Here is a 24,557-nt window from a genome sequence, read left to right as displayed (position 1 = left end):
GTGATTCCTGCTGTCTGAATAAATTTTGTCTGATGTGGCTTTGGGGATTCAGTTGTGTGTACTGTCTCTGCAAAGAGCATGCGAACTTTGTGTGTGCCCTTTTTCTAGTAGAGTAAGGAAGCCACAGAGGGTGTTCTTTACTACAGTGGTTGACCTTAGAAAGACCAGGGCTATCAGTGTCTCTTCTTTCTTGGTTTCAGTGTCAGTCTCTCTGGAGTACAGGGAGGAATGAATGGGAGGGAGGAATGAGAAGTCTTCTTTCCAAAATTATGAAGCCCAAATCAACCAGAGAAACCCTTCGTAAGTCATATTTCTCCTACAAGGACAGGAAAAAGAGAGAAATCAATAGCTGTAATTTTTAAAAATTGGAGTGATTCTTTGACTTTGTCAGGGTCATAAAAGTAGATGGATAGCAATGAAGTAAAATAGATTGGGAGCTTTCATATCCCTTCAACATGTTGGTGAGGGGAACTGAATATTACACTCAAGATCTCTCTCCTACTGCTTGTTAGCCAGTTGTTATTTCCCCCCTGCCTCCTTACTACCTCCCTTTTTTAAAATGTTTATACAAGAATTTAAATAGATAGATACAATATTAAGGAAAATTTCCTTTCTCAGCTAATCAAGCTTTGCGCTTTGTAACCTGTGGTGTTGTATTCCTTCTGACATTTTTTAGTCATTTATGCACGACTTCTGGAGGAACAGTCCATCCAATTGAGACTTGTATTGCTCAAGCTCAAGGCTGTGCTTCTCTTTTTCCTTCTCCTCCCCTGCACTTCTTTACAGTCCCTGAAGGCTTTTTTATCTGTTGAAGGAGACTGAAATGTTAGAAACCCATGTTTTCTCATTTCAGGTCATGCTTAGCTAGGAAAGGAAAGCTTCAACAAATGCAAAGTATTTTTGATGGTACCAGTACACATCACATTTTCAGTCCCTGTCATCAGAGCGTATCTGCACAGTGAATACACTGTCTGGGAAAGTAGGAGATTGTTTAGAAAAAGCAATGCTGGCTGGAATTGATGGGAAAGGAACAAAGTAGATAACAACTGAGGCAAAAAAAATGTCAGAAGCAGGTAATGAGGAAGCTGCTTTGAATGAAGAGAGCAGAATTCAAGTTACATAGCGTGACAGTGATGAGGAGCTCTATAGTTTGTGCCTGAATTCAAAGGAGTTGGTCTATTTTACGAGTTTATCAGTAAGGAAGTCTGTAACTGACTGGGCAGCTGAAAATATAGGTAGTTGTCGCTACTGATAATGAAATAAACTTTTGTTAGGACTTTAAATTTCAGTTTTCTCTTTTATTGAAGCTTTTTTTTTTTATGCTATGTGAACAAATGCTGAAGAGCATGTGGAAATGGCCTGCAGAAGGTGCCTCAGATGCTAAGGTAGTGTGGATAGGGATACAAGGGTAGAGGAAAAGCATTTGGTGCAAGGGACACAGAGTTAGGAAAGAGTGGCTGTATTGCATGGAGTCTAAGAGGTTACAGTCACAACTGTGACAGACCATTAAAGAGTATGTGTGGCTTGTATGTGAGAGGGTTGATCTGAATCCTTTCCCCAACCCATAGCCACATAATGGAGTGGGAGAGGCGAAGAGATACTTTTTGGAGCTCCTGGGTTAGTGCCTGAGGACAGCTGCAGTCAGGATTGCAGGTCTGTCATCTAGATCATTCTAGCTTGCACTGAGGGCTGGATATTTATGCTTTCATTCCCTTTTTGATTCTGTGCTTTCCGGAGATTTAAAAAAAAAAGAAGAAGAAGAATAAAAAAGAGAAGTAAAATTTGTCTAAATCACAATTTTCTGCCTAATGATCTTGGTGAGATACAGTAATCAGGCTAGTGATCACATTGCAAAAAATTTCTATGACTTTGATTGGAAGCAATCACAAAGCAAAATGCTTCACAATGCAAGTAGAGGGTACAGGACTCAACTCTTCAAGACGTTGTCAGAAAATAGAGTTAGAACAAGATTAGAAAATGAAACAACTCGGGCACATGTATTTTAAGGCATAATGTTCTGTAGGGGGGAAAAGGAATTTTCATGCTTCTTATCTACCAATTCTTTTCTTCTTGCCAATAAGTGCAGTAAAATGTATTTAAGTCCAAGGTTTTTCAATTTTTGTTTTCATTTTTCTTTCAGTGCTTACCTTTTCTCAGGCTGTCTCCAGTGTTAGAATAGCTACCCAGTGGCACAGGGAAACATGAATTTGTGTTTGATCATCTGTTTTTGAATGTAACTTGGCATAAAGCAAGCAAAGCTCTCCAAAAGTTTGATTTTTCATTCCCTTAAGAAGTATTAACAACTTTTATTGAAATTTTTCTATTTGGAATAGAACAGCATCTTTCATTCTAAAAACAAAAACTTCAATTGAAGGCTTTTCAGATTCTTTAAGTCTGCTCAAGGAGCAAGAATGGGACAAAGGAATGGGTAGTAGGGAGGAGGGGAGGCAAAATATTCTTATGCCCCAGCAATTTAATGACTCTTCTGCCACGACAGTTTATAACAGTGAAAATGTTTAATGCATCATCCTTGCTGTAGGAAGAAGTGAGGATTAAATTCAATGCAAATAACTACAAGAAAAACAGAAGATGCTGAATGCTTTCTAAGTGTATCTTAAGTTTAGTGATGGGATACAATTTTGTTCGGAGTAATGGAAAGTTAAGGGCTTTTTGTCTTGAGGCTCTTAGTGAAGGATGTCATCCTCTATCTGTAATGGATATAATACTCCATGCAAAGTATTAAAGTAATGAGCTACAATGCTAAGAACATTTCTGCTATTAGAAATCATTGCCACTAGAATCCAGGCACTCATGGCTCCTGCAGACTCTGCTAGTACTTAATGTTAGTACTCCTGAGCTGCCTGCGTTATGCATTCAATATTTAGTGCATTATCTGTTGGTTTCTGGTGTATGGATGAAGGCATCACACCTAGTAATACAGGAGCATTTTGGAGAAGACAGAAGAGTTTTAGACTGAGTTCAAATAAAGATTAAAACCAAACAAAATACATTGGTTTGAATTCAAGGAAATACAATGGACTTTCATAAGTCTAAAAATAAAGGAGATGGAGAATGTGGGGCTTATTGCATTAATTCCTTGGAACTTCTAGTTTCTCAGTATCTGTTCTGGACTGTGCAGAGAGGTCAGGGTCTACATGTGATTCCTCAGAAAAGATGAAGATGGTATTGCATATCTGAACAGAGCTGGGAGATGAAAAATATTCAGGAAAACAGTATGTCTGACATACTGTAATACGGGTGAATTAATTTGTTGTGCTGCTCAGAAACTCCTTGTTCCAGAATCAAAATAACAGACCAAAGAAGTTACTTGTTTACTAACGGTCTTTGAGGGACTTTATTCTTTAACAGAATGGGAACTTTTGGCTGTGGGTGAGCTGAATATATCCACATGTATTCCTGGAGTGCTACATTTTTTCTTTAATGAGTGATCATAAACACCTCTTTCATATGTCATGTCTAAAAATCTCCTCTTACCCCTAAGAATCTAGTGTGTGTCTTGGTGATTTCAGCCATATTCTGTTGGTTTTAAAAACACAGTCTCTCCTCTGTCTTTAGGGAGAAAATTGTGGTGGTGGTGGTAGTGATGCCTGTCAGAAATAGCAGTTTGCACTACGTTGTCCTCTTTATGGGCTGTAATGCTGTCCAGAGTCTCTCTGATAAAGAGATAAAGTAGCCCTCTGGGGTATATACGGCTCTGATATGACTGGGTGAGAGGTTTGGACAGATGCAGCTGTACCATGCAATGAAGGAGAGGTTTACTGCACTAGTTCTCCTTATCTGATACATTTGTGGATCTCTTAATATAAATCAGGTTCCCCCTCTGCTCCATGCAACAAAGCCCCCAAAGGCTTTCAGCGGGGTAGTATCACACATCTAAAATACATTGAGTGAATTAAAGAGCAAGTTACCTCCACAGATTATAGAGAGAGTTAAAACAATTAGCTTGGATATAGATTTTTTTCAGCATAAAGACTGGATAAATTAATATTACCCTAACTGTAGGGAAACATCCATCTATTCATACCTTATTTTGGCTTTTACACCACACTCAGCACCAAAGCCAATAGGCTGCATCTTAAGACCTGCAAGGTTTATGTGAGCAGATAGTATTTTCTTGCCTGCACATCAATAGCCATATAGGCTGCGTTTAATCAGCTTGGTTAAAAATTAAACTTTTGGTCAGTCATCAAAATCATAGCACGGCAGAGCTGGAAGAAAGCTCCAGATGACATGTGGTCAATCCCCTTACCCTGTGGAGAGCTGACACTATTCCGGTTACAGCCAGCAGGTTTTGGTCACCTGTAGTGCCTAGGCTGGATGTCACTTGTACATGCATAGGAAGTTGACTTTTCAACCTGTGAATCTCTCTCAAGAATTGTGGAAAGTAGGAGGTGTCCAAAACCCACAACAGGCAGAAAAATATGACTGAAAAATATTTTGTTTTCCTCCAGTTCTGAATCCTGATTTAGACTGTGTGGAGTTGGCAGCACAACTAGAAGGTGAATTAATTATATGTAGCTTTATAACAATACATCGATGAGTTTGAATAGAAGGATTGGGTGTATGGGACCATTTCGATTTGTAGTGCCTGATACCTGAAATTAGTTTTTTCAGGTGCCGGTTTCCACTCTGCTTAATATGACTTTCCCATCTCCTGTGTTCAGAGACATGGCTGAAATAAGAGTAAATTCTTCCTCTTCTTACGCTGGTAGTAGTTTTGTTCTCATGTTACATATAGCAGCGATGGAGGGTAGAGTGAAAAACCAAGAAAGATTCCAGTCTTTCCAGAAGGCTCACGCTTTGTGATGGGTTGCATTGCTTTTCAGGGCTTCAGTTTATACAGCTGCAAAGTTTCTCTAACTGTATTTAGCAACCTGGTATAATGATATAAGCTTGGCTCATAAGAGCACTACATGGAGGTTAAATGTAGCTCACTAGTAGAGCTTGTGTTGTTCTGTAGCAGGGAAATTGTGAAGAGAGTGCTAGATAGAATGGGATGGTCATGTTGATGGGACAGCTTCTGAAGATTGCTTTACAGTTGTTTGCATTACTGTATTATACCTGGAAGATGTCTATCTGTTTGGAACTTGAATTTATTTTTTTGAAAAAGGAAAAAGTAGAAAAACCTCAACCAGCTGCTGAATTCAGCATGCAGTACCCTGTGTTTCGGCCGTACCCTGTGGGCAGGTCTTGTGAGCTGCCCTGGGCAGGCAGAATCAGAGTGGAGCTGGGGAGAAATGGGGGTCAAGGCAGCCCTAGTGCTCACCCGAGTGCAGACCTGGAATCTGTTTCTCTCCATGGTTTCCTGTTGCGGTTTAATAGAAGCATATTTAAGGTTCTTTGGACTTGGGTAATTTTCCAAGTGCCATCTCAGTGGACAATGACAGTAAGAATTGCTGAAGTAACATAATCTGATACATAGGCCCTCCATGGAAAGGCATTTTTTTTTCTTTTGTTTTGGAAGAGCTGAACACATTAAGAATATTGAGGGTAAAATCTTGCAGGCATGAGAGTGTGAAACAGAGGGAGTACACAGGAACATTTGTTTCAAGCTCAATTGTCCAGGCAAAAAATGCTTAAAGTATAGGAGATTGAACTCAAATGACTATTTGTGGCATTACTTCTAATTGCTTTTGTAAGAAGCATTTGTTAACCTGCTGGCAAACATTTGAAAAGATCAGTCAGTCTAAGGGGAAAAGAGATTTCTGTGTGTGGCTATTTTTATTTATATTGCATAATGCACAAACCCATTTGTTCCTTGAACAAAAAATGGCTGGGAGATTTTTGTGAGGAAAAAAGTATATATGGATGGGTTGGTTTTCTGAATATGATTTTTTTTGTAGTTTCTTTATAATAGCGGAATTTCTCTTTAGGGTTTACAGTGCAGTGTATACAATTATTTATGAGATACTGGAGTATGATAAATAGAGCATTCCAACATTAAAAAAAAACACCAAAAACCCACCCAAAGAAACCTCAGGATTTATATTACATGCCTGCATTATATTAACCCTGACCTTGACTATGAAACTCAGAATAATAAAAAATATAAAAGAAGTTATGCTGGTGATATATAGGTAAATTAGCATAACCATGTTTAATCTGATGGTCAAAGATGACAAATCTTTTTCTGCCTTTTTCAAAATTATTCTCTATGCAATCATTCTAAATTTTCAATTCAATTCAATTCCTGCACTAGGAAACAGATGCATAGAATAGGGATGTGTCACCATGATCAGTGAATCCAGTCCCACACAACTCTGTAATAGACATTTAGTCTGTAAAGGTCTAGAGAACAACCCTGCTTCAAGCCCATATGCTTCATAGCAGCCTGCATAAACTGTACATCCAGAGAGGACCAAAAGCTGTAACCCCAGTGCTCTCCCCATACCTGCGTGCTCTGCAGTGTCAGAGAAGTAGGAGAAATACCAGCCATGGTTACAGTTTCTTCCTCATAATTTAGAAGGCGGCTGACCACTTGATTATTTTACAAGAACTATTAAAAATGTTCAAATTTCTTCCTGAGCACCTTTTAAAATATTTTAAAATGTTTTTAACAAGGTCTTTTTGCTCCCATTACAATGTTCTAAGAGTGAGTTGTCTGCCCCACGCTCCCTACACCCTTCCTACACCTTTACGGGTCAGAACACCTTTCAGCTGGCCTTTTCCCACACTTTTTAGATCTAGCTTATCTAGTCTCAGACACTCAGTGTGAGTTTTACCTTTTATTCACTCTGCACATTCCTGACTGTTGCATCTGCATCTCAAATGTCAGCCACATAGCTCCCATGGCCTCTCTTCTCCTTCACCTTCTTTAAATGAATCATGTGTAACACATGATTGGCTCTGGGCTCTGCTGGCTGGATACATCTGTCACCTGTGGTCATGGTAAAGGATGAGAGAGGTGATGCTTTGCACCAGCAGCTATGGGTGAATTGTCTGTCTGTGCAATCCCTAAGGAAAGCGTGCTCTTTTCTGCCAGACAGTGCTTTGTCCTCCCCACCACAGCATGACTCCATACGCAGATTTATTCCAGATGCATCACCCAGGGTGTGGAGGAATATGCCAGGAGAAAAGTAGGTCTAAGCATCTACAGGCCCCCATGGACCAACATGTTTAGGGTGGCTATGGCTTTGGATCCTCACCCTGCAACTGCTGAGGGAGGTGTCTGATGTGCCTGCAAAGGTGTACAGAGCGGAAAGCTGCATCACAGGACTGCCTTTTGTGAACAGTTGTTCCTCTATATCTGCTTTTTTCTTTTACTGTCATCTTGGGTTGATTCTTATTTCTTCAGGGAGTACCTGGTGTTTGGACACAAAGGTGATTTATTTATTTTTTTTAAGTTGACTGTTTTTCAGTGAGCTTGTGAGCGTGTGTGGATGGGCTGCATGTATTTATTTGTTCTATACTTTACCAGAGGATGTGGCATTGGAAAGGGCCAGAAATGTTTTTCTTCTTTTAAAAGACAAAATATGATAGAGAGGCCAGAGCTGGAAAAACACATTCCCTTCATTAGATTTATTTCATGGTGTCTGCATGGCCACTTCTGGAGCCAGTATTAATTGGTGGATATTGTTCTGTGCGTTTTAATATCTGGGTGAATGTTTTGCTATGTGGAACTTGTAGAAATCATAAAACCTAACAATGCTGAATAAAAAAAGCCCCAACTGCCAACAACCTCATTACATACCAAGCCAACAGAGTGAACAAATATGTACATAAAATAAATGGGCAGGATTAATGCCTAGAAATGCACTGGCATTCAGAACAAAGTGAAATAAAATTCAAACACAGAAGATTGCTGAAGCTTTTGGAACTTACTTTAAAAATACAAAGCCAAGAAAATGTACAGCTAAAAGGTAAAAAGCAGGCTAAAAACACCAGATATTTCTGAAGAAGAGCACTCCACTCCTACAGTAACATTGAAAACCAAGTGTATTAATCTAAGAATCTGTATTTTCTTTGTATGGACAGAGCAGTGACAACTTGAATGGTGCGCAGAGACTCTCCTCTTTTCTTTGTGGCAGTTAGCTTCTTTTTTATGTGTTCATGCACTTTCATATTATTTTTGGCTTTTTATGGACCAAGAATGACTGGTAGTCAGAGAAGGGTATTCCTACAAACTCTGCAGGATCCTGTGCCTTTTACAGACTGGAGGTACAGCAGATGCTCTGATCTTGGAAACCTGTTCCAGGGTTAGGAGCAAGGATTGTGGTCCTGGAGGTCACTGGGAACTGGGAGCTGCTGTCTCTCATGTGAGCGAGACGTGTGGCTCTCTGTGAGGCTGCTGGCTTCCGTCAGGCTCCCGGTGTCCGCTTGGCATGGCACTGGGAGGACAGCAGAGGAGCCCGAGCCTTTTGCAAAGGCAGGAGACAGCAAATTGGACGATCACCGGCATTTCGCCTCTCTCAGAGGCAAGGCCATGTAATCGTGAAACCCACAGAATCTTTGCACGAGTATAAGATCAACGGCTTATAGCATGTGTGCAAAGGCAATGCTTTCTGCTAAAGCTCTGCACCTGTTCTGGGTGTGTTATTGCATTAATATCTCGGAATTTATGCTTTTCCGCTGCAACCTGTCTCATAGTATGCAAGGAGGCCTCTGCACTTCCACTGACTGATCAGAGGAGAGCTGAGTAGCATAATAATTTTTAAGATAACAACATGAGAAAAACTTAAAGCCAAAATAACGAGTGGCATTAAATGACTGAAATACATGAGATCATAGAATCATAGAATGGTTAGGGTTGGAAGGGACCTTCAAAGGTCATCTAGTCCAACCCCCCTGCAAGGAGCAGGGACATCCCCGACTAGATCAGGTTGCTCAGAGCCTCATCCAGCCTGGCCTTGAACGTTTCCAGGGATGGGGCTTCCACCACCTTTCTGGGCAACCTGTTCCAGTGTTCTACAACTCTCATTGTAAAAAATTTTTTCCTAATATCCAATCTAAATCTACCCCCCTCTATTTTAAAACCATTACTCTTTGTCCTATCGCAACAGGCCCTACTGAACAGCCTCTCCCCATCTCTCTTGTAGGCCCCCTTGAGGTACTGGAAGACTGCTATCAGGTCTCCCCGGAGCCTTCTCTTCTGCAGGCTGAACAGCCCCAACTCTCTCAGCCTGTCCTCATAAGAGAGGTGCTCCAGCCCTCTTATCATCTTCGTGGCCCTCCTCTGGACCTTCTCCAACTGGTCCATGTCCTTCTTATGTTGGGGTCTCCAGAACTGGACACAGTACTCCAGGTGGGGTCTCACCAGGGCAGAGTAGAGGGGGAGAATCACCTCCCTCGACCTGCTGGCCACGCTTCTCTTGATGCAACCCAGGATGCGGTTGGCCTTCTGGGCCGCAAGGGCAAATGAGATGATAGAGTTAGTAATGAAACAGTGCAGGGCTAGACTGTTTGGTCTTCAGGATCATTTGCTCACTGCCTTTTTGGAGATAGTTAGCTGCAGACGTGGAGTGGTGAAAATGCATCCTGCTGTTTCAGAGAATGGAAGCAAAGCTTGCAATGTCCCTGTCTTTGTTCTCAGCTTTGATGTCCAGATCACAGGCATTAATGGGTTGCTACAGCCTGTAGGAAGATGCTGGCCAGAAGCCTTGACCTTATTTTTGTCTCTTAAAAACTGTTCCAGTGGAGTATTAAGAAATAACATTGCTTTTATGTGATTAGTTATTTGGAGACACTTCTATACATGCAAATAAAATCTATTATCTTGGACACTTCTTTGTGCTGTACTACACTGAGTCTCGCTGAAGGATGCTGCTCTTCACATGCTGAAATAAGGCTGGTCCTTAGCAATGTTGTTGATGTCTCTGGCCTCTGTGTTGTTGCTATGTTAAGTTATCATAGGAAATCAATCAGAAGGACATATAGTAGCCTGAATCTGAAGTAAAGCATGGTTTCTTTTCTGATTTTCTCCTCCTCTCTAATAATTCCTGGTTTGATTGTTTTTTTTCCTCTCTTCCCTGAGTCCAGCTCTGCGAGCCCCAACCATAGTCAGAAGTGTGCCAGAGACAGACTTCAGAGTGATCTGAGGAGGACTGTAACTAGTTTTGTTATTGATTAGAATCATAGAATAGCTAAGGACCTAATAGCTAATGGACCTTTAAAGGTCATCTAGTCCAACCCCCCTGCAAGGAGCAAGGACACCTCCAACCAGACCAGGTTGCTCAGAGCCCCATCCAACCTGGCCTTGAATGTTTCCAGGGATGGGGCATCTGCCACCTCTGGGCAACCTGTGCCAGAGTTCTACCACCCTCATCGTAAACATTTTTTTCCTAATATCTAATCTGAATCTGCTTCCTTCTATTTTAAAACCATTACCCCTTGTCCTATCACAACAGGCCTCGCTGAAGATTTTCTCCCCATCTTTCTTACAAGCCCCCTTTAGGTACTGGAAGGCCGCTATAAGGTCTTCCTGGAGGCTTCTCTTCGCCAGACAGATATGGTTCAGATAAGAAATGATTCTTCAGCATGGATTATTTATATCTGGGAGGTTAGCAATGCCTACAAAGCAGTGCATTAAGAACACCGTATACCATCCCTGTTCAGAAGAGCTTGGATGGCTGACTTGGATGGCTGATGTCTGGTTTTGGTTACATAAACGAATGGAAAACCTTTCTCTAGCTGCCAACTCACATGTAGACTTTTCAACATTCTTTTGCTACAAGGAAAAAGAAAACAGCAACATTTTGGTTTTGTGGTTTTTTTTTTGTTTGTTTGTTGTTTTGTTGTGATTGTTGCCTCATTTCAGGGCAGAACATTTTATCATCTCCTATTTCTTGAATATGCAGCATCATCTCTCATGGGGATGCCTAATAATAATATTCCTTACTAGATATTCAGATTCAGTATTTTAGTCTCACTGGTACACCCCAATAAAGAGAGAGATATTTCTCAAACACCTAAAGAACTGGTCATCTTGTAGAGGAATTTATTTACTGCTATCTCTGCAACTTCTAATGTGAGCTCGGACAATTTCTTCTTTTTGCCTTTCACTTTCCATTTGTAAAATTAGTGTGGCTAATTTTTCTGCACAAAGGTGGATAAGCAAATACCAGTGGTGCTGCTGGGAATCTTCTAGCATTCACTGAGCTCCAACATTTGATGCTAAACAGTTTTTCCTTGCTTTTTTTTCCTACGTTGTATTTTTAAACTGTAAGATCTTTCAGGATTCTCTCTTACCATACAAATACTTAATATAATGGATTTCCAGCTTGATTGAGATCCCTAGAGATTATTCTAATACAGAAAACAAGGCATATTAAAATATTGCATGGGAAGGAGAGGAGGATTCGAAAGTCTTTCCCTCCATATTTGTTTATGATGTGATCCATCTATTAAACTTTCCCATGCAGTCAGTTGGAGTTTTGTCACTGACTGCTGGCACAGGTGGAACAAGGTCTGTCTGGGCATGGGGAGAGGAGTGTGTGGCACCAGAGTCTCTATCCTAGGAGAGTTCGTTCCTGTAAACCCTTGGGGGCAACTCTTTTGTCTGGTGATCCTCTCTCATCCCTCCTTATCTTCCTTATGTTTTATTTCATCTCAGCCCCAGGGGAAAGGTTCCTTCCCAAGCCCTTTGCGCACAGAAGGCACCTCAACCAACCCTTAACACTTACATGAAGAGAAGATTTTTATATATGCAAAATTCAGCAGGCGTTATAAAATATTGAACAAATCTACATGAGAGAGACAGGCATATAGAATTTTCCTCTAGTTCTCAATTCCTTAGTTCGCTCTCCATGCTCTTGGCTTGTCTTGTTTCAGGGTAACTCAATGGTATTTACTTATTTTAGTACATTATTTACATTTTCAGATCTTACTTTGGAGGAATTGCTATTGATGCCTGGATTTAATTACCATATGATTTGTTAACAGCTTAATAAAAGTTAAATTACAGGCCACTCATTATTCCTTGGGTAATACTAAGATTTATTAGCAATGTCTCCAAAATTAATTCATTTAAAACTGATTCTTTTAAGAATTAATGGGAAACTTTAGATTGTTTATTTTTAGAGTGTAATTATGTTTAGTAGGTTTTTTACTTGAATCCAACTGTCTCGATTCAGAGACATATTTCCATTATATACCATGACACATTTAATGATAAGCATACTCTAAAAGAAATCCTGTAATCTTTCCTAGAATCCAATGAATGCCTATGAAAGATGAATTATGTCCCCAGAATGGTTGCAAACAAGAAGGTAAATGGGAGCTCAAATTGATTTTAATCAAATTTCTATAAAATATGGAATGATGATAATTCATTCTGCACCATAGAGAAATTATTTCCTGCTGTAACAATAGGAATTACCACAATCTTGTTTTGTTGGGAGTATCTGAAAGAATGAATTTGTCCTTATGTAAATATTTTAAAACTTTCAAACTGAGGGTCCTCACCTAGATTTATTACTATGTGAGTGCTACCTGGTTATACCTTTTCAGAGCCCTACCTTGGTTTTGACTGTGTCCAGAATCACTACTGTCTTTGTAATATCAGAAGTTGACATGGGTCGTTAAAGTATATTTGCAAATGTTTATCTTCCTACTCCCATCCATGCCTTCCATTTAGTTTTTGAAACTAGAGATGCTGAATTAGTGCCATACAATAATTTTATCTTTCTTTCTATTGTCCCTTTTTCCTACTTTTTGTTAGTGGAAGTAAACAACTGAATGATTTCCTTTTTGTATTTTTTTTTTTCTTTCTCAGGGACATTTCAAGACTCCAACCTCCGAAAAGCTGTATTGCCAAAAAGGAGTATAGAAAAGTGATAAGAAAGCAACAAAAGAAAGTCTGAATGCTATTTAATCTGTTACATTCAATTGCAAATAGGAATGCAAGAAACACATGGGAGGGGGAGGAAGGATAAAAATCTTGAAATTCTGCTGAAGCACATTTTATTAGTTTTTGGTGGAAAGCTGGGCAGGAAATTTTATCTTTTGAGGATATGAGAAGGACTGGGGAATTTTTAACATAAACACTTGTATCTTCCCCCCATTCCCTAATAACTTGGGACTCCATATTATGTTTTAGCCTTTTCAGAAGCTCAACAAAAGAGAGGACAGAGGCCCAAAAGTCTTGTTTCTAGTTATGTTTAGTATATAGGAAGTGCTGGTCTGCTTGGAAAAGCTAGCTTTTCTGTTAAACTAGTGAATCTCATGGACAGGGGAGAACATATATGAAGTTTTAACCCATGGGGAGCAACAGGTTGTTTTAGAGAGAACTTCTGGTTTTACTTTGAGGTCTTGTTTTTATTTAGCTTACCACAGAGTCCAGTTCTGTTGTTGCATAGGGTAATGGACTCTGACAGCAATTTGCCATTAGAAGCAACCACTTACCCATATCTACTACCACAGATAGCAAAAATATGAATAGCAATGTCAGTAGGTTTCTGGGCACTCTGTCTTCCTGACATTATTAATTAAATACAGCGTATTTTCTCACAATTGGTCAATTACTGCTGTTAACAAATGCTTTATTAGCACATTAACCTGCATTAATAGAGAGTCTTGTGTGTTAACTGCTAGAAATAAGCAATTTCTCAAGGTTTATAGATTTCAGTAATCACTTTATGTAATTACATGTACAATTTTCAGTATTGAAAATATTGGGAGAATTTTCAGAGACCTGATTGTGAGAAGTATCTGGCATTACTTGTGGCAGGCCTATACCTGTGGCATTATTCTTTATTTAAAGTTGTCTGTTGCTCACAAGGCCTTCTGGAATATTGTGAGCACCTGAAAATGTTGGAGAAAAATCTATCGTTACTGGGCCGATGAAAAGGTTGATCTGAGAGCTGTAGGAACTAATGACTGTTTCCTGAAGATTACAGATACTCAGGTCTTCTCAAGATCTATGAGAAGGAGTTTTATCTCAATTTAGATGGATTTTGGAGAGTAGTAGGGTATATTTGTTATTGTACTTGATACTTAATAATAATAATATTTGGTATTTGAAAATGACTCAGATTCCTGAGCAACTGCTAATGTACAGTGCTCACTGAAGAGAATCAAGGTACTAAAACAGGGACACAGGCAAAGAAGTACTTGGCCAAATACCACTCAGTGTCCCTGAATATATTGCTGATAAGTCTAATCAAAGCATGTCTTCATTTTCACTGTTAATAGCCCCATTAATTTTAAAGTGTCTACCAAGGACAGTGTCTGTGAGGATGAGGGCCTGGTGTATGCTTCATGGTGTAGAGAACAAGCAGAGCAAGCAAAGAGAATTCAAATCTCCCCTGAATACTGAAGTTATGGACAAGATGTGTCAAGGAGAATCCCTGCCATAAAAACGTACTCGCTTTAAACACTGCTGGTGTGCACTTGTGTACTTGGGGAGAGCCTTGTGCCAGACACATGCTGCTCTGCATGTGCCCATGTGTGTACGGGCATTAGCCGATATGCAAAGATAGAGAAAAGTTCTTATAAAAGAAAAAGAATGAAGTCTGTGTTTTCCATTGCCCTGTCCCATCACCCAGCCACAAATATGCTCAGCAGAAAAAGTCAAGCTCAATACTTCACAAAGGAATGAGAATAGGGACTGTGAGTGTAGCACAGGGTGTGAAAATTAATACTCAAAGCCAGCTAAAGCCTCACTGTTGCTTTTGCAGAGGTGGTGAGGAATGTGTATGTAACCTCCTTCTCAGCACTCCATAAAGAAAATTCAAATCCATTCCCATCTAGTTGGTGGAGTAAGTAACATAATATAGTAGGAGGAGTTGATCTGTAGGGTTCATTTTAATATTTCCCTTCTCTCCAAAGTATGAGAAGGACTGTCAAAGAGTCAACATATTACGCAGTTAGATTAGAAAGTTGCATTGTCATGAATATAAAATCATTGCCTAGAGGAAGATGCTGAACAGTCCTTGTGAGGCCAAGGGCAAGTAGCCTGTGATGTCCTCCATCAGACTACACTATACAATTTAGATTGCTTGAGTGCTGTGGCAAGGTTTTGGTCTACTGGTTGCACTGGGAGAAGTGAAGGGCTCCCCATGTTTTACCTGTACTTTGCACATTTATGTACTCCTGGCAGTGAATAGGTTGTAGGCTAGGAATTTTAAGAGTGCTCAAATTACTTCAGATAACAAGCTCAAAGGTTTGGCCTCCTTAATCATTCATATGCCTTTAAAACCCCCAGAGGTATCCCCATGCTATAGGTTTCCATAGGTAACAGTGTTTTCACTAATATTTCCTTAGTGGAGTATTTTGCATCTGCCTGTCTGTGTTGCTCTGGATTGTACTTAGCAACTGTTCCTCCCTAGATGAGACCACTTGCCTTGTTAAATTTGATCTCAATTAAATAAAAATACTACCTCATTAATACTAAGCCTGACCTTCCTGCTAATTACCATCCATAGCAAAGGGTTAAGTGTCATGCTATTATACTTTTATAGCTGGCTATAGTTTTTCTTGTTGGACTCATTAACACCAGCTGTCTTTGAAAATGCCTTTCAATTAATATAATTTTCACGTATTTCTTCATCCTCCAATTATGTTGGCAAAGATCTTGAACATGAAAAACTGGTGTGTGATGGGAATTGTGGAACTGGGAACAACCAAATAACTCAGCAGAGCTTATTTCCCAATAAAGAATATTTGTATTAATTTTTGGTCTAATTAAATTAATTGTTCAACTAGATAAGAATTTTACAGAGTGTAATGATGTTATTAAAGCAATGTTTCTGATGTACGTAGTGGGTGTGGAATATGAAAACACATGGGCGCTTTTTCAAGTCAAATCACAGCTGCAACTGATGCTGAATGAAATTGCTTAGAAGGTGAGATGACAAAGGAAAAGAATTTAACTTTTGAAATAATTTTCAAGGACTTCAAGACTTAGATTTTGCAGATTTATGGACTTGGAATATTCTGCCACCTGTACACAGTTCTAAGGACCCTGAATACAGGGAGGTTGTGGGTGATATTCTGTCAGAAGGAATTTCATCTAATGTAGCTGTTGTAGCTGTTGACCCTGTGGTCTTTTTGTTAAGCTGAATGCCATGTTATCTGATGAACTAATTATCCAGCTAGCTTCTTTGTAATCAGCACTTAGAAATGGAGAATTCTCCTGCCTTACTTCCTCTTCTCCGATAAGATCCCTCTAAGAGTACTTAGGCATCTCGTCTGTTATTCTGCATAAAACTTGGACAGTAGAGCTGTTGGATTTGCATCCACTCCTAATACATTGTCTCTGTTAAATCTGTCAGCTGTGCTACTGTTTTTGTGTATCGGCATAGATGTCATCTTGTAAAGAGTTCAGAGATGACCCAATAGGGATGCGATTTACTAAATAGATAGCTCTTTATTGGATGATTTCCAAAAGGGATGAGAAATAACCTCCTTAAAGTAGCTGTTGAGCTTTAAGTCATATGGACTCGTCAGAGGGGTTTAATTAAAAATCATCAAAATGAATGCAGTAGAAGAAAACATGGATATTTGTGCACCATGATGGCCTGAAGCCCTCTCTGAATATGGTTCTTCCAAAGAATTTCTGCATTCTTCTCCATACTTACCTTGTATGTTTATACATGCCTGTTTTTCTCCTTGCTAACAGACAGAGAGGGCTGATTTATGCTGAAAAAAACATTCCCTGAGAAATGACAATAGACAGAGAATGAATACCCTTTTTAACAGCGTTGTGAAGCAGTCAGAGGCACCTCACAGCCTTTCGGTGCAGCAGCTTGACTGTGGTAGGATGGAGGAAATGGGGAAACAGCTTTGTGTCAGTGGGTAAAAAGAGATATACTCCTAAGAAAATATAATGAAAGAGGTGCCTAGATCCTGAAATTTTGGGCTGATGTGCCAACCTCAAAATATGAATCTTGATTTAATACAGCAAATGAAGATTTTTAGTATCATGAATCCTCACGAATATTCGTCACATAAAAAAATACACTCTATATTTTATCCTCTAGAAAGCCTTACAAATTTGAGACCTCTAGAAATCAAAGCTTCAAGAAAAGCATCAAATATCAATAGATGCATCATACAGTAAGTAATAAGACAGTAAATGTGCAAGGTACAGAACGACTTTTCTTCCAACTCCATTACCAGCCAGCCTTATCAGAACACAGATGATTTAAAATATATTTTGATTCTTTGGAGGGGAATACTTTCTTTTTGGGCTCTCTGGTATAATTGTGGCTTTCAAGATTTGGTTTTCTAACAAGTCAATTATGTTCTTGAAATCATCAATCAGGGAATTGCTTACCTCATGGGAAAAAAAGAAAGTGAAGTCAAAGTGTGTGTTTATATTATGGTTTAGAAAAAAAAGTTTTTCTCTTTCTAATTGGTGGAATTTTTGAATCTAAAACAGAGCATGGAATCCTTTCCAATGTCACATCCTCATCAGAGAAAATCTTGACACGTAGCACGCTTTGATTGCTTCAGAGTGAGACTCAATGCACGTATCCTTAAATTTGATCTGCTATTGTAAATGAGATCAAGACATGGAATGGGGGGGAAACGAAGAGGTGAAGCTGTCAGTTTATCTTGACAGGGCATCAGGGATCAAAGACTGGGGCACAGCTTCTAGAAAAATTACTTTGACATCATCTCACCTTTCTGAGGCAGTGCACAACCCAGTGGAAAAGCAGCGTACACACATGTCACTGTCATATTACACCTACAGATGCCAGATGCTGAGAGAAATTAATCCCAACTAAACAAACTCTTGGAGGCACTTGTGATACTACCTGGGTTTTCATGCCTTCTGCATTGAATCAATGTCTTTTTCTCTTGAGATTTTCAGTCTCCATTTCTTCCATACGGATTATATCATCTCCTAAACATGTTGGGTTCCTGTGGACCTCACTGCTAAGATTAATGTGCTTAATGCCACTTACTGAAGAGAGAAAGAGCTCCCACGCTGTTGACTGAGATTAGTTGTCCCGTGCCCACTTGGCTCAAAGGCAACAGGGGACAGAGCTTGCAGGTCACATTCTCTCAGTACTGAGGAGCCTTATTTCCCAGGAGATTTTTTTTTACAGAGCTGCTTGGAGAGCTACAGTATTTCCCCTGCCACAGACAATGACTCATGCAGAGCAGCTTTAACAGAAAAGGACTTGTAGTAATCCAGACATAGTGGTTTTCTTTCATAATGAATAATGAGCAAGAACTGTTGATAATGGCCATCAGAGGGACTTCTCTGGCTGCAGTTTAGGGTGTAAATCGGTCCAGTTAATGTGCCAGAAAACAGATAATAAAGATTTCAAGTGCACTGTCACCAAATCATTGGAGTTACCAGATGATCATCAGTCTCAATTTCACTGTATTGTGAGTGGTGCAGAGTGTTAAGCCTTTTGGAGGGAGGGACCTGGAGTGCTCAGCTGCACACCATAGATCCTCTGCTGCAGCAATACCCTCTCAGTTATAAGTCAGATCCTTTTTACATCTTATTCACTTCAACTGCTCATCTCCTCTCCACTTCTTGCAGCCAGGCCGGGCCGAGTTGCAAGGCCCACAAGGCCTGCGCCTCCCCCTCTCTGCCCCCGGCTCAGCTGCTTCACATCTCTCCTCTTTTTTTTCTGTTTTCCCCTACTTAAATACGTTATCGCAGAGGCGTTATCATGGGACATTCTGCTATCAATTGGCTAGGCCTTGGCCAGCAGCGGGTCCACCCTAGGCATGGCCGAGTCCACTGAACAAAGGGGAGCGACTTCTAGCAGTTTTCTACAGAAGCTGCCACCTTAGGGCCCCCCTCACTAACAAAACCAGAACACCCTAAAAAATAAAATCACATTATCCTTCACTGTGTTTTATATTTACTGATATTAATTCCTTAATATTTTTTCCTGATTGAGATCAGGTCTTGTAGTTGCCAATATCCCTTTTTTCACTCTTAAATAATACTACCATGTTTTTGATTCCTGACTTGCATGGTTTTGCCTCCGATTTGACATGAGTGGAATTTGTTTATCCATATCCTTTCTGTTGCTTTAGTGCCATCTCCATCTTTTCTGAACAGCCCATCCTATTCGGTGCAGTCTCCAGTCACGCTTACTCTGCTTTTATGTTCCCCTTAACGTCTACAATCATCCAGCTTCATGTCCTACACCAGGACTCGCAATTCTTCCTTCCAGTTGTTGCCTTTGCTCTTTGCAATAAGTACAACAGCTGTCTGCCTCTGACTTGCTTCTGTGTTTTGTGCTGTCGTATGCTGACTGTATCACCTGCTGGCCACTGCTTCCATCTGGCATTCTCTGGCCCTTGCTTACCTCTGTGCAAAAATCCATTGAGCTAATTAAGGACCCAGACCTTCAACTGCTCCTCTGCAAAGCCTTTCTTCTCTGCATGGTCAGTTAAAATGAATACACTATCCAGAGAGTCTCTCACCCTTTATGTTTAAAAGTTTCTGAAGCAGATCAGTTTTTCTGATTCCTTTAGGGCTTATTTCTGTGAGTAACTCGTGTACTGAAGCTTCACAGTCAGTTGATTCCTATGTGTTGTGTTCCAAAGCCCAGCCAGTTCATCTGAGACGCAGGTGAGTTGTGTTTTTATCTGTTTTATTGGTAGCAGAAATTGAATTTCAGTGCAAATACTAGTGACGGTAAATGATCATTTTACTTTTAAGTAGTTCATGATATTGATTAGAAATAGCTGTTTTCATGAGTACATCTGATGGGAAACTTATTCATGGCAATATTTCCAAATGATAGACACGGGAAAGGAAGAAATGTAAAAATTCAAACAGTATTTCTTTTGGATCTTTCTTCCCCGCCCCCCACGCCCCCCTCTATTTCTAATTAATGAAGATAAAATATCAGTGCTGAGAACAAATTCAAATCTGTTCTTGGCTTATGCTCTAGACCTTCAAAACCTTTTTCTAGGTAAAGAAAAAAGAAAAAGAAAAAAAAAGGAAAACTAACTGCCTTTGAAATAACATATGGCAATCTTTGGCCAAACAGATCTACACAAATACTACCAATCCCTGTCTACCCCAGAGATGCAAGATTGCTGACAAAACACACTGTCTTTGGCTCAGAAAACACAGGATGCTGCTCAGGAAGGTAAAGTTGATAATAATGGAAAGGGCTGTTGTGGAGAGCAATGGGAGTATGTGTACACAGCAAGAATGTTGCAAGTATGTAGAAGAGACAAACAGTGCTGAGTCTTTTATGTTTGAAATAACACTGCACCTCTTTGCAGAAAGCCCTTGGGCTTTGAAGCAATGAAGTAAATTCTGCCCGTAATTGTTCCTCTCCATTCATTTCAATGCAAGAGCAGTGATGGGATAAAATCTTAAAACCACTTTACCTGAAGTGCAGCCAGGCAGTGGGCAGGACAGAACTGCTGCTCCGTGTGTGAGCAGTTCAATGCTCTGCCTACACCTGAATTTGCTCTTAAATCACCTCTTTCATTAGGAAGAAAGATGAAGTAATATTAATGCCTCCCCAGTTCTTGGCATTGTTTCTTTGTAATCTGAGATCTGGAATTGTAAGGACCAGAATTGCAATGTTTTGAATTGTGTTACCTGCTTAAAAAACAAGAAGGCTGACAAAATGATATAGTGACTAGAATTCTAAAGAAGATGTGACAGAAGAAAGGACCCTTCTCTCTCTATGACTAAGTAACCATACTTGTCTCCATGGGAACTGCAGATCAGCCCTATGGTGTAGGGAATGCTCCTGTGTATTTCTCTGCTGCTATCATAGAATCATAGAATCATTACAGTTGGAAAAGACCTCTAAGATCATCAAGTCCAACTGTCAATGCAACACCACCAGTAGACCAGTAGATATGGTCTACTACACCATGTCCCAAAGTGCCATGTCTACATGTTTTTTGAACACCTCCAGGGATGGTGACTCCACCACTTCCTTGGGCAGACTGTTCCAATGCTTGACCACTCTTTCAGTAGAGATTTTTTTCCTAATATCCAACCTAAACCTCCCCTGCTGAAACTTGAGGCCATTTCCTCTCATCCTATTGCTAGTTACTTGGGAGAAGAGACCAACACCCACCTCCCTACAACCTCCTTTCAGGTAGCTGTAGAGAGCTATAAGGTCTCCCCTCAGCCTCCTCTTCTCTCGACTAAACAATTCCAGTTCCCCAGCTTCTCCTCGTAAATCTTGTTCTCCAAACCTCTCACCAGCTTCATTGCCCTGCTCTCGACACACTCCAGCAACTCTGTCCTTCTTGTAGTGAGGGGCCCAAAACTGAACACAGTATTCGAGGTGTGGCCTCAGCACTGCTGAGTACAGGGGCACGATCACTTCCCTACTCTGTCTGGCCATGCTGTTCCTGATACAAGCCAGGATGCTGTTGGCCTTCTTGGCATCCTGGGGACACTGCTGGCTCATGTTCAGCTGGCTGTCAACCAGTACCCCCAGTTCCTGTTCCACTAGGCAGCTTTCCAGCCACTCTTCCCCAAGCCTGTAGTGTTGCATGGGGTTGTCCTAACCGAAATGCAGGACCCGGCACTTGGTCTTATTAAACCTCATACAACTGACCTATGTGTTATTCCCTGCTGCATTCAGAACAGAAAGGACAAAAGACGATGGAGAATTCTCCCTCACTCTTAGCAATCCTTATTCATTGGACGAACTTGTGCTTCAGTGTGGGTAACTCTGTAAAACCCAAGTTGTATATCCAATTCCCTTCAAACTTTGTTTTCATCTCAACCTGCATTAGTCCCCCAAATTACCATCTGTAATCATCTGAGTTTCCCACAGTTCTTTTCATCTGGAGCTTTTGAATTAGAATGAGGGCAGACATTGGAGCTGTATGTAAGACTTGTGTCTCTATGATATTACAGGGACTTCGTTAACAGGTTGCACTCATGTTGTAGCTTATTTCTCTTCTGAGAGGGGAGAAATGGGTTCTGGCACTGTATTCTTGTGCTATTTCATGCACAATGTTTACAGTCTTGGACAGAGATTTAAATGACTAAAGTGGCAACATACTGAAGCAACAGCAGACAATTCCCTAGTGCCCGGAAAGCAGCTGTGCTTAAAAGCTGTCAGCAAGCAAATCCTCTTTGCTTTCTGTGAAAATATGTATTTCCATCAGTTTACTCTGCCCTGTACCATTCAAATTAAGGTCACCCTGTCATTCTGTTACCATCTCAATTTTGTATCCTCAAATGAAAGCCAGCATTGATGTGGATATGTCTACATAAAGAGATTGCACCATTAGTTATTACACATTAAATACATATCTTTTGTTTTTGTGCAAATGAAATGCAATAGCATTTGGGATACAATAACAGGCGCCCTGATAAAGAAGTTACTACGTGCCAATTAATTGTCTTGAATTTCTCCTGAATCAGTTTCAGCCTTTTAGTTCTGATAAAGCTATTAGTTTCATTGCTTTACAACTTCCAGCACAACAAGATGTTCCAAGTCATGACTTGGACCCATGAGCATGATTGCTCAGCTCACCCATGATTGCCCAGCAATTCATTTCTGATCAGATAAACCCTGACAAGTTCAAATGTGTATCCAAGTGCATTCAAAAATCTTTGGAGGAGGAATCTCATTAGAATAGACTTTCATTTGAGCTTTTTGTCATCCCTGACTGGCTTTGAAATAGAACAGACATAGCCTCATTCATGGCTTTGTTTTCAAGTATGATTTTTTTTTTTCTTCCCAATATTTGCATTTGTAGCTCTGAGTGAAACTAGGTAGCAGAATAATACAACAATTAATGAGAAAACAACCTAATTTCCTGGAGAAAATCAAACAGTACAGCTAGTCCAAGCATTGGTCAAAATGTAATGCTGGTGCTTAATCATTACCTGACTCAACTTGTCGTCTTTCTTGTTCAATCGTCATGGTGTTTAAATGATGATTAGCCAGTGGAGACCTTTTTAAGTGACAAGCATAGCAAGGTCAAGTTTCTAAATTAATTCACCAAATGTATTTGCAATCAAAAATATTTAATATTGTTCTGCTTTTGTTATTTAGCTGTTTTAGTTTAATTGATTATCTGTAAATTAAGTCAGATGATGCTTTTCAATTCCTTTGGCACTTTGAATAGTCTGAGTGTTCACACGAATACATGTAAAGTTCCCTCTCTGAATACCAGCAGCAAGCGATGAAATTCAATTTGCATAGTAAATGTAGTTATATGAGTATTTGTGGAAGTAAAACACAAAATTCAGTGAGAAAAAACCAACAGAAATATCATTACAGGATTAATTCTGTATTTCTCACAAGTTAAGAAGTTGTTCTTTCTTACACATCCATTTTTTTTTTATTTCACAGTAGAAGTAAAGACTCAAAATGAGAGTGTTTCTAAAACGTAAATGAAAGACCATGACTATTCCTTTTCATGCCATTTTCACCTTGCTCTCTTGAGCCCTTTGTTTCTTCATCAGAATAATTACACTTATCCACATTTCTCCTGAACTTCTGTTGAAAACTTGCTGTCTTAAGCTTTTTGATAAAATCTCAAAAGCTTATTTAAAGTCCTGTCAATTTACATATTCATTTTCCTTTTCTTTTAACCTTACCAGAAAAATTACAGTTATCATTACATGTATGTATGCTTATAGCTTGCTTACTTGTTACAATTTTAAAACAAAAATGTTTGGATATCAGAAGAAATTCCTGAATCAGTTAACAATCTTAAAAGATAAATCAACATTTTTAGCTGCAGTTCACAAGTCACGACACAGGCAATTTCTTTTAACTTCACAGTATTCTCTGAAGCTCTAGGAAAATGTAGACAAAAATGGACACTAGCTTTGTGTTTTGCAAGCTCTCTGGAAACAGTTTGAGAAGAAAGCTTGGTCATCCGTGTCTCCAAGGCAGAGATTAGATCCTTGAAATCTCATGTCCAACGGCACTCGTTCCACACAGCAAAAAGAGCGCCAAAGCTGAGACCCAAAGCGCTGCTACACAAATGCTTCCTAATGAAAGCGCCATCAAAACAGACCCATCTCTGCCATCAGTCTTCTCATTTAGGAGCTGACATAATTCATCCTCCTTCTCATCTGCTGCCCCTCATTATTCAGGTGGCCTGATGTGCCACATTACACCCTCGGTAGATGTATTTCTTTTCAAAAGCGTACTCCCCAGATCAGAGCTGCTTCTTTTGATTTGCTTTCTGACTCGCTGACATTTGCAGAGATGCGCCAGTGCATCTGAGCCCAAAAACAAGAAGGTAGAATACACATGAAGTTCCTTTTGCCTTTCATCTTTTCAGCCTTTGTAGTCCGACAAGATTTCTATTACATTGGCCTTTCTTTTCTTCTTCTGCCTTTTTTTTTTTAAATTTGCTTTCATTTATCCTGATCTTCTTATTAAAGTTGCTCAGCTCTTTCTTGAGTCCTGCCAGCAGAGTTCTTAGCAAGTCTCCTCACGCTGTGACTCTCTTATGTAAAACATTCTTTAGCACTTTGTCGCTCGAGTTCCTCTGAACTGTATTCCTGTTACATCAAGATGCACTTGATTGAAGCTGGGGATGCAATTTTAAAACACGCTGAAAACAATTATTTTACTCAAACTTATATGTGTCTTTGGAGGATGTTGTAGTCTCCTTACTCCATCTCAAAGTTATCCTTTATCAGTCTATGACACAGATTGCTTTCT

The sequence above is a fragment of the Chlamydotis macqueenii genome, chromosome 5 (genome assembly GCF_036417535.1).
Source record: "Chlamydotis macqueenii isolate bChlMac1 chromosome 5, bChlMac1.mat, whole genome shotgun sequence".
NCBI classification, from domain to species: domain Eukaryota; kingdom Metazoa; phylum Chordata; class Aves; order Otidiformes; family Otididae; genus Chlamydotis; species Chlamydotis macqueenii.
The sequence above is the reverse complement of the archived record's forward strand: the minus strand, read 5'-3'. Positions refer to the sequence as shown.